At 43.3% G+C, this 10,510-nt stretch overlaps 1 pseudogene; it reads right to left on the bottom strand.

Moving 5' to 3' along the window:
• Positions 1-7,660: 7,660 nt before the first annotated feature.
• Positions 7,661-9,748, bottom strand: LOC103159780 (annotated as a pseudogene).
• Between the last annotated feature and the right edge of the window lie 762 nt (positions 9,749-10,510).

Here is a 10,510-nt window from a genome sequence, read left to right as displayed (position 1 = left end):
CCTTGAACTCTGAGATCTGCCTGTCTCTGCCTTCCATGTTCTGGAACTAAAGCTGTGCAAAACCACTCACTACCTGGCTCCACGTTTACTCAATAACCTTTTTGGTGTGGTGTTTTTTGGTTTTTGGTTTTTCGAGACAGGGTTTCTCTGTGGCTTTGGAGGTTGTCCTGGAACTAGCTCTTGTAGACCAGGCTGGCCTCGAACTCACAGAGATCCGTCTGCCTCTGCCTCCCGAGTGCTGGGATTAAAGGTGTGTGCCACCACTGCCCGGCTGGTTAGTGTTTTTTGCTTTGCTTTGTTTGAGTTGGTCTTGCTATGTAGCCCTATACTAGCCTCCAGCCTTTAAAAATTATTCTTCTTTACCTTCCAATATCCTAGTGCAGAGACAGATAAATATTTTGGACCCTGTGGCTGCAAGAGCTCTGCTGCAGCTAACACACTGGCCTGCTGGCCACACAAAGGCTGCAGATAATATGGAAACTAACAGAGCTGGGGGGTTAAATTTGGTCTCAGGTGGTTGCTGACCTATGATCTACAACAAAAGGTAACGCTAGTGGCTAGTAAGGGGCCTAAAGAGGTTTATACCCAATGTTGGAGTAACTGCTAGATGTCAAATTTAATTCCCACTTCTTTCCAGAATAAGACATTTCATTTAATTCAGTATTTAAAACCTTTATTTTGTGTGTGTGCATAACTGTCCCGCGCGCTGTATGTTCTCGCCGGCAAGAAATACACGCAGGACACTCGGATCCTTCTGCAGACAAGCTTTAATGCATCTTGAGAGTTGGGAGAGAGCATAAGCTTACCAGAGCGGAGACTCTGAACTAAGAAACCCATCCCTTAAAAAGGCTGGCAAGCAGCCGCCTGGGACGTGTTACCCTATGAATGGCTTCAGCTCCTCAGGCCAAATGAGCCACGGGATAGGCAGAGATCAAAGGAATGGAGATTACCCAGCGCCTGTGAAGTAATTTACATCTTGGTGTCTTTAGGCACCATTATTGTAATGGAGAATGCAGGAACCGGCTCCCTACATATCCCCCTTTTTTTATTAATTAATGATAAGGCTTTATATTTTTACAAGCAAATAGGTCACCCATATGTTGAGGGATAGAGGTAGAGGTTGTACCTTCCCAAATCAAACATTAAGACTGTGTACGAGAGTCGCCATCAGGCTGTTAGCTTGACCCGAAGCACTCTCGACCTGTCCTCTGCCGTTTTTCTGGGAAAGGGAGGCTCGGGCAGGTAACCCTTATGCAGGTCAACGTACCTCTCAGAGAAGCCTGCATATTAGGCAACTCTGTGCGATGCCTTTGCTCAACACCCTCATTGGGCTGCTCAAACCAGACACTCTACCCTGTGCAATGAGCCTAGGCTCCGGGTGTGCAAGAGCTGTCTGGCCGGCGGCCTATTGCTTAGCCAAATATCAGTGGAAGCGCTTGGGCGATCTCTCTTGGTTTGAGCCCTGGAGCTTACAGACCAGCCAAAAGTAACACCAATCCGCAAACGGCTGCATCAAACAATCCCACCCCCACCCCTTTCTCTCCGTCAAGGACAGGAGTTAATCTGGATAACAATAGCGGCTCTCAACTCCCGGGGAGAGGGTGGAGTTTCAACTTTTGAAGGTCCGAAGGGGCTCTTCGGGTTGAGTCTTTCTGGGATCCACAGAGGATTTTCTTCATCCTGTGGGAAAACACAATAGCTCCCCTGGATCTTATGAGAATAGGATCCGGGCCTCTCCAAAGATCAGTTAAGATATCTTTCCATTTTACCATTTCCTTTTGGCCTTTTAGGTTTTGAGGTGAGACGCTTGGCCGCGGTATGGCCCTGAGCTTTAATGTTTATGAGGCTTTAAAGCCCCAGGCATTCCAGGCCTTTAAGAAGTGTTGAATAACATACATGGCCTTTTCCCCTATCAAAGACTGGGAAAGCCATCTGTAATTTCCTCCGCTCCTCTGATGGTAAAAAGGAGTCGGTACCAAATAATGGGGGTGCTGATAGAAGTACACCCGCTGAATTAACAGGCGATGGCCTCATATTTGCTTTCACTTTTGGCAGCCGATATCTATCGGGGTGGTATCGTGCTGCCTCCTCCTCTAGCTCTGCTTCCTTGCTAGAGTCTAAAATCTCAGAGTCTGAGCTGCTCAGCTCCAAGGCCTCTAGTTTCGTTGTAGGGCAGAGGCTAGGTTTTGAGTCTTTATTTCTCTTAAATTTACCGGGGTGTGACCGGTTATCCCCTATTTTCTCTCCCTCCTTTTTTGTTTCTTTTTCATCTAGCTGAGCTGTTTTCTCTAAAACTTTATCTCTTGAGCTTTCAGAGTCATCAGAGCTATCATCTAACAAATTATTCACTCCCTTGTCATTAGACATCCCAGGAGGTCCTTTTTTCTTATTTGTTGTTGTTTCTCTTAACAAATTATTCACTCCCTTGTCACTAGACATCCCGGCAGGTCCTTTTTCCTTATACACTCCCTTGTCAGTAGACATCCCGGGAGGTCCTTTTTCCTTATATTTTATTGTTGGGCGCGCCCCATCTCTCACTACATTCGGTTTCTGATATGTAATTCTGGACTTCTTTAAGATTGTTACAACAGTGAGAAAAGTCAAAATAGCTCCTAGTAAAAGCACAGAAGCCTCTACATTAACCTCCCAAAATAGCAACATTCCCAAGCCAAAGTCCAGAAAAGACATACCTCTCCGAATTTACCACCCTGCAGTTCTGAATCCGCCCCGTTAGAGGGGTCTCCGCAGTGCCGGAGATGTTCACATGTTCCCGGGTTTCGGCACCATATGTCCCGCGCGCTGTATGTTCTCGCCGGCAAGAAATACACGCAGGACACTCGGATCCTTCTGCAGACAAGCTTTAATGCATCTTGAGAGTTGGGAGAGAGCATAAGCTTACCAGAGCGGAGACTCTGAACTAAGAAACCCATCCCTTAAAAAGGCTGGCAAGCAGCCGCCTGGGACGTGTTACCCTATGAATGGCTTCAGCTCCTCAGGCCAAATGAGCCACGGGATAGGCAGAGATCAAAGGAATGGAGATTACCCAGCGCCTGTGAAGTAATTTACATCTTGGTGTCTTTAGGCACCATTATTGTAATGGAGAATGCAGGAACCGGCTCCCTACACATAACACAGTGCATGTGTGGAGATTAACGGACAACTTGGGGGGAGTCAGTTCTCCCATCCATGGTGCTGTGAATAATGGCCCCATAGGGTCATATCCCTCAACATTTGGTCCCCAGTTGATGGAATTGTTTGGGAAGGATTAGGAGGTGTGTCACTGGAGGCAGGCTTTGAGGTTTCAAAAACCAGGCCATTCCCAGTTGGCTCTCCTTGTGCTTATAGGTCAAGATGTAAGCTCTCTGACTGCTCCAGTACTGTGCCTTTCACCATGCTCCCCAACATAATGGTCATTGCGCTAACCTGTGGTAGAATATTGTTTTCAAGGATGTTACTTTTGTTTATGCTGCATTTGTTTAACTCATTGAAGCTCTGATTCTTTGCCTGTTGAAACACCGGATGGGCTAATAAAGAGCTGAACAGCCAATAGCAAGGTGGGAGCAAGGACAGGCAGGGCTGACATAGTAGTATAAATAGGAGAAACAGAGGGAGCAGCAGCAAGAGGACAAGAGGAGGAGGACTTAAGGGGCCAGTCACCCAGGCAGCCATGGAGTAAGTAGGATAGTAAAATATACAGAAGTAAGAAAGATAGCCGGGCGCTGGGTGCACGCCTTTAATCCCAGCACTCGGGAGGCAGAGGCAGGTGGATCTCTGTGAGTTCGAGGCCACCCTGGTCTACAGAGCAAGTGCCAGGATAGGCTCCAAAGTTACACAGAGAAATCCTGTCTTGAAAAAAACCAAGACAAAACAAAAAGGATAAAAGCCCAGAGGGAAAAGGTAGATGGATTAATTTATGAAAAATTGGCTAGAAACAAGCCAAGCTAAGACCAGGAATTCATAACTAAGAAAAAGTCTCCATGTTTGAGTTATTTGGGAGCTGGGTGGTGGGACCTCCAAAAAAAAAAAGCCAAAAGAATGAAAACATTTTAAACACTAACACTCTGAAACTGTAAGCCCCAAATAAACTCTTTCTTCTACAAGTTGTCTTGGTCATGGTTTCTTCTCACAACAACAGAAAGGAAACAAGACACACCTTAATGTGGGGTCTGAGGATTGAACTCAGATTGTCAGGCTTAGAAGAAAGCCATCTCACTGACCCTCAATCCATTTCGATTTACAAAACTTTCAATTTACGATGGGTTTTAAGGTAAGTCAGGTGCATTTACAAAATGAAGAAAAAATTTCAAAATAATACCTTTACAGGGAAGAAACATGACAGATACTATTGTAGCCAGTAATTAAGGTGATCAATATCTACGGTGTCATGTTGGTATCTAATATGTATGTATGTATGTATATAAAATATCAAATATACAGCAGAGATAAATAGGTAGACAGATGACACTGGTGAGAAAAGAAAGTCACTTCTGTGCCTTTTCTTCCCAATGTCATAACCCCAGTCTAATTATGAGAAACATACCAAATACCAGTGGAAGGCCAATCTATAAAATACATGACAGTAGCTCTCAAACTGTCAGGGTCAAGAAAAACAAATGAAGCCAGAGAAACTATCACAGCTGAGCTACCCTAAGATACATGGTGGGTAAATGAAATATGATATACTATATAGACTCTTGAAATTAAAATTACCAGGTAAAAATCAATGATGGCCATTAGACAAATGTTCAATAAAGGAATGGAGTTGGGTTCAATGGAATTGGATGAGATGTATATTGGAACTCTATTATCGATTTTTCTATATTATTGATTATATAGAAGATTTTTCTAAAAATGGAAACTACTAAAAGTTTATTTAAAAATCCAGTTAGCAAATGGACAAAATGGCCGGGCGTTGGTGACTCACGCCTTTGATCCCAGCACTCGGGAGGCAGAGGCAGGTGGATCTCTGTGAGTTCGAGGCCAGCCTGGTCTCCAGAGCAAGTGCCAGGATAGGCTCCAAAGCTACACGGTAAAACCCTGTCTCAAAAAACCAAAAAAAGAAAAAAGAAAATGGACAAAATGTGGCCACGAATAGTGAGTGGTGCATGACTTCAATCCTAGCACTCGGGAGGCAGGAGGATCACTAAAAGTTTGAGGACAGCCTGATATACAGTGAGTTCCAAGCCAGCTGCAGCTGCAGGGCAAACTTGGAATAGGGTACATGAAATCTCTGTATCACTTAAAACATTTTGGTTTTGTTTGAAGACAGGGTTTCTCTGTGTAGCCTTGGCTGTTAGGGAACTCACTTTGTAGACCTCACGGAGATCTGCCTGCCTCTGCCTCTTAAGTGCTGGGATCAAAGGTGTGTCCTCAAAGGCTTTTAACTTTAATTAGGTGTGTATGTGTGAGGAGAATGTGCACTTGAGTAGTGTTCTTGGTATACAGAACAGGTGTTGGGTTCTATGACCTAGAGTTACAGGAAGCTGGGAACTGCCTGATATGAGTGCTGAGAGCCAAACTCAGGTTCTTTGCAAGAACAGTAAGCACTCTTAACCACAAAGCTATCTCTCCAGTTCCTGTATCAACTGTTTCATTTTCCAGTTGTGTGTGTATGTGTATGTGTATGTGTATGTCTCTGTGTGATAGATGCCCTCAGGGTGCATGGATGCTCTGGAACTAGAGCAATAGGTGATTGTGAGCAGCCCGATCCTACACGAGACTGCTGAGCAATCTATATTATTTCTTAAAACTGCACTGTGGCCAGGGAAAAGCCCCAAGGCCTCAGTCCACAAAGAACTACAGGCAACTGAGGAAAGCTGAGAGTGAGAGAGGTGATCCTCTCTAAGGAAGAGAATACCAATTGCTTGTCCAGTACCAAATGGTCAGCCCTAAAAGCATACATACAAGTAACATTACGTGGACTAAATAAGTTATAGTGAGAAGTGTATTTGTATACACAATACATATGCATGTAATAAAAACTAATTAAAAAAAGGGTGTGAGTTTGCAAGAGAACAGGGAGGTGCATTGGGGGGGCTGGAGGAAGGGAGGGAAAGGGAAGAAATACTAAAATTACAATCTCAAAACTAAACAAAATTAAATTTAAAAACAGTGCATGTTGATCTACAGTTCTCAAAATAAAAACTCAACACACACACACACACACACACACACACACACACACACACACACACAAACACACCATGCTGTGGGGACAGGCACGATAGATATCTCAGAGTAAAGCCTGGTGTCCTGAGTTTGATGCCTAGGATCAACATTATGGAAGGGTCTATGTAGCTTTGGCAGTCCTAGAACTGCTTTGTAGATCAGGCTGGCCTTGAACTCATATATCCACTTGCCCCTGCCTCTCTGACTGAAGCTGGTGCTTACTGATTCGGCAGGATTAGCTGGGTAGTGTGTTGGGGGGGGGGTGTCCTCCTGTATTTGCCTCCCCACTGCTAGGCCCAGGTACACACTGCCAGATTATATAGGTACTAGAGATTAGAATGTAGGCCAAGTACTTGGCATGGTAAACTTTAGCACTTGAACCAATTTGGGGTTTTCATTGTAATAAAATCATGATCGAAAACCCACAACCAGCCACACATGAAGGAGTAGGCCTATAGTCCAAGCTATTCTATAGGAGCCTGAAACAGGAATATTTTTTGTTGTTTTTGTTTTTAGGAGATAGTGTTTCTCTGTCACTTTTGGAGCCTGTCTTGGAACTCGCTCTGTAGACCAAGCTGGCCTCGAATTTACAGAGACCACCTATCTAGGCCTCCCAAGTGCGGGGATTAAAGGCATGCCCACCACTGTCCAGCCAAGCAGGAGTATTCTAACAAGACCTGTCTTTAAACAAAAACAAAACACATTTGGGACTGTGGTGGGCATTTCTTTAATCCCAGCACTTAGGAAGCAGAGGCAGGTGGATCTTCTGAGTTCAAGGACAGATTGAGTTCCAGGACAGTCAAGGCTACTAGGAGCAACTCTCTCTAGAAAAAAAACAAAAAACAAAACTGTATTTTTCTGCACTGTCCAGGGAGGGGTCCACACAGTAGTTCATGGTTATGTATTAAATGAAACCCACACAATGTCTGGAGCCCTTGATATTCTGCAAATGGAGAAGGTCCTCAAATTCCTTAAAACAGGAAACCACTTAAATGGCACCAACCTTTACTTCAGATGAAACAGTACACCTACAAAAAGATAAATTATGACATCCATATCATAAATTTGAAGAGTACCTATGCAGTCATTTTGAACACATTAATAATAAACTCAGGTGTTGGTGTCATATTAAAGACAGAAATTAAAGCACTTTAGGTGTCATCTAACCAAGAGCAAGCCAGATTTGAATTCTCTACTTCACTCTCCCTGTCTTCTGCTACTCCTGTGTATGAATCTAAAATTGTGCCTGCTTGAATATTTCTTGTGCTTGTCTTTCCGTGTGTGTGTGTGTGTGTGTGTGTGTGTGTGTGTGTGTGTGTGTGTGTGTGTGTGTGTGTGTGTGTACAACAGGGCTTTGTTCTCTCTGGTCGAACACAGAAAGCATCATAGAGAAGGAATGAAAGATACTTTGTAGAAATAGAGTAACAAAGGATGAAATCACTGACTCCCAATTGCCCCAACCAACCTAGATAATGGACACAATATCCAGCACTCATGGTAGATATTCATTTTATAAGACCACCTTCAGCATATTTACTATTTTCAGCAAATGATGATCATAACACATATACAAACACAAATGTACTACTTCATGGGTCAGGGGCGCCCAAGAGCATAACTTAGAATTACAAAAGCTATGCATTTTCTTAGGTTGTAAAGCCGATTACATGGGAAACACAAGGCAAGTAAAGTAAGGTTGGTTGTTGTATAATTCTCTTAAACATTAAACAAACAGGTTGAGTACATAGTAGATAGCAGTCTTAAGTGAACTCGAGGTTTATGAAATCTGGCTGTGAGGTTCAGCAAAAGTTCCAGCCTTAGAATTTAAGAAATATCTTCCTAATAATACATTGCTGGGAAAGCTGCTGCTGACAGCTTGTGCCATTGTTGCTATCAAAAACCCTTGGAAAGCAGAGTGCTGGGATTAAAGGCAGGTGCCACCACCGCCCAGCAAAAATGGGTCTTGTACAGATAGATGACCACAGTGGTATACACTTCTCAAAAGCAATTCTAGAAACTAAACTCTGGAAACTAAGAGAAGAATTTATAGATTTTTGTCTGTATGTTTTCCTGGAACTCACTCTATAGATCAGGCTGGCCTCAAACTCAAGAGATCTGCCTGCCTCTGCCTGCTGGTGCTAGGATTAAAGGTGTGTGCCACCACTGCCAGGCTATAGTTCTCAAAATAATCATTTCCTACTATGTGTATTCACCTAATAAACTCAGTCTAATGTGCGGCAGAACTGACATTTTTTTATACTAATCAATCGTGCTTATTTATAGTATGTATTCTTAACATCAGAAATTTTTAATAGGAATTAATAAAAAAAAAAACAGTAAAGAATCAGTTCACCTTTCCTATTCTAGCCACATAAGCCAGCTGCAACTCAGACCTCAGCTGTAGGCTCTAAGGGAAATAGTCTAAAAGTGTCACTGTCCCAAGAACTACAGAAAACTGCCACCCACAAACAAACTGCCGAGGTAAAGTAAATATAGTGTGGTTCTGTCATTCATACCAAATAACCCCAAATAAATACCTTATGAAAAAAATTAAAATCTATTAAGTCTACTAAAAACACTTAAATGCAGAAATCTCAATTTCCCTTCACTTGGGTCAGAAACCACCACGAACATTATGATCACGGTTCCAGGGACAACGAGTGGAATGTTTTAAGCTTAGGCTAACCAACAAGCCCTGTGAACTTTCCGATAGAATCATTTTCTCAGGCATACCATAAATAAGGACTGTGGCAACACAGGAAGCAAAAGTCAGTTTGCAAGTGAAATTTCTAGAAGCTCATGAAAACAATACCATCCCAAATTGCAGGTGGAAAAGGAAAAAGTTAGGAGTACTCTGGTCATCTTCAGTCATTTAGTCGTGCACAGCGTTCAACAATCTCTGCTTCCCACATCAACATTAGTCCACAGTAGGGGCGGGCGGGGCCTGTCCACTGTGAGGACTTGATGGCTTCCCAGGGAGGCTTGAGCCTCTCAGATTAGGAGGCCCCAGTAAGAACAGGAGCATTGCAATCACCATCCAAGGCCATCAGGATCACAGTAATGCTGACGCCGCTGTCACTGGAGGGTCCTGGCAGCTCCGGGCAGCATTCTGTGTCTGTGCAGTAGGACTGGGACTGCCGAAGCGGACGGACCAGTCTTCTCATCGTATGCTCATGAGAGCAAATGCATTCACAGGATCAAATCCACCTTCAGCCATGCTTACCCAGCTTGATCTTACTCAACTATTTAAATCTTTTGTAAGAAAGGGTTTCTCTGTGTGTAGCCTGGCTGTCCTAGAACTCAAATTCAAGAGACCTGCCTGTTTTGGCTCTGGAGCGCTGAGACTGAAGCCATGCACCCCAGAACTGACATTTTAAATTATGTAAGATCTAAAGCCAAACATTTTCCTTGTACCCTTTTCCAGGAAGCTACTGAAAAAAAAATATGTATTTATGTATGAATGTATACATAAAAACACATATATAAATAAAGAAAGTTTAAAGAAAAAAAATACAGGAGAGCAAGAGGCAAAGGGAATTCTCCGTATGTGTACGGAAGGCTCCAGAAGACTTCCTCAGGAGTCTGATACTAATGAAATGCTGCATAGATGTAGAAAAAGGACTTAGAGGTCAAATAAGATCGAGGACATAAGCACCCAAAAAACACAGAAGAGCAATTACTTGGAAAACAAGTAGTCCAAGAAAACACCACTCACTGTGGGACTGAGCTCTGGCTAGTATTCACAAAGAAGTGACTGTGTAACTACATTCAGAAGTGGGGAGAAACAGACTGAGACATGGAAGGAACAGAAAAAGAACTGACTATTGTCATCCCCTTAAGGAAAAACAGGAAGGAAGGCTGAGGCAGAAAGGGCACGGTCCAGAGCTACCCTCTACAGAACTGTGCTACACAGTAATTGTCTCACAAAACAACAGATTGAGAAAAGAAAAACACAATTGTGTGTTATTTAAAAAAATCAGCCATTCAATGTGCGGTGGTGTGCACTTCTTTAAACATAGCATTTAGCAGGTAGAGGCAGGCAGATCTCTCAGAGCTTGAGGTCAGCCTACAGAGCGAGTTGCAGGACAGCAAGGATCACACAGAGACCCTGTCTCAGATAACAAAACAAAATCAGAGGGTTCAATTACCCAGCACTCACATGATGGCTCACAACTATAACTAGTTCCAGAGGATTCCATGACCTCTTCTGACCTCCAAGGGCAACAGACACACATGGAACACACATACATGAACGCTCAAACACATAAGATAATAAATCTAACAAAATTTTAAATGGTTGTCGTTGGAGAACAACAAAAGATAGGGTAGGACCAGGAGAATG

This window comes from Cricetulus griseus (assembly GCF_003668045.3).
Source record: "Cricetulus griseus strain 17A/GY chromosome 1 unlocalized genomic scaffold, alternate assembly CriGri-PICRH-1.0 chr1_1, whole genome shotgun sequence".
NCBI classification, from domain to species: domain Eukaryota; kingdom Metazoa; phylum Chordata; class Mammalia; order Rodentia; family Cricetidae; genus Cricetulus; species Cricetulus griseus.
The sequence above is the reverse complement of the archived record's forward strand: the minus strand, read 5'-3'. Positions and strand labels throughout refer to the sequence as shown.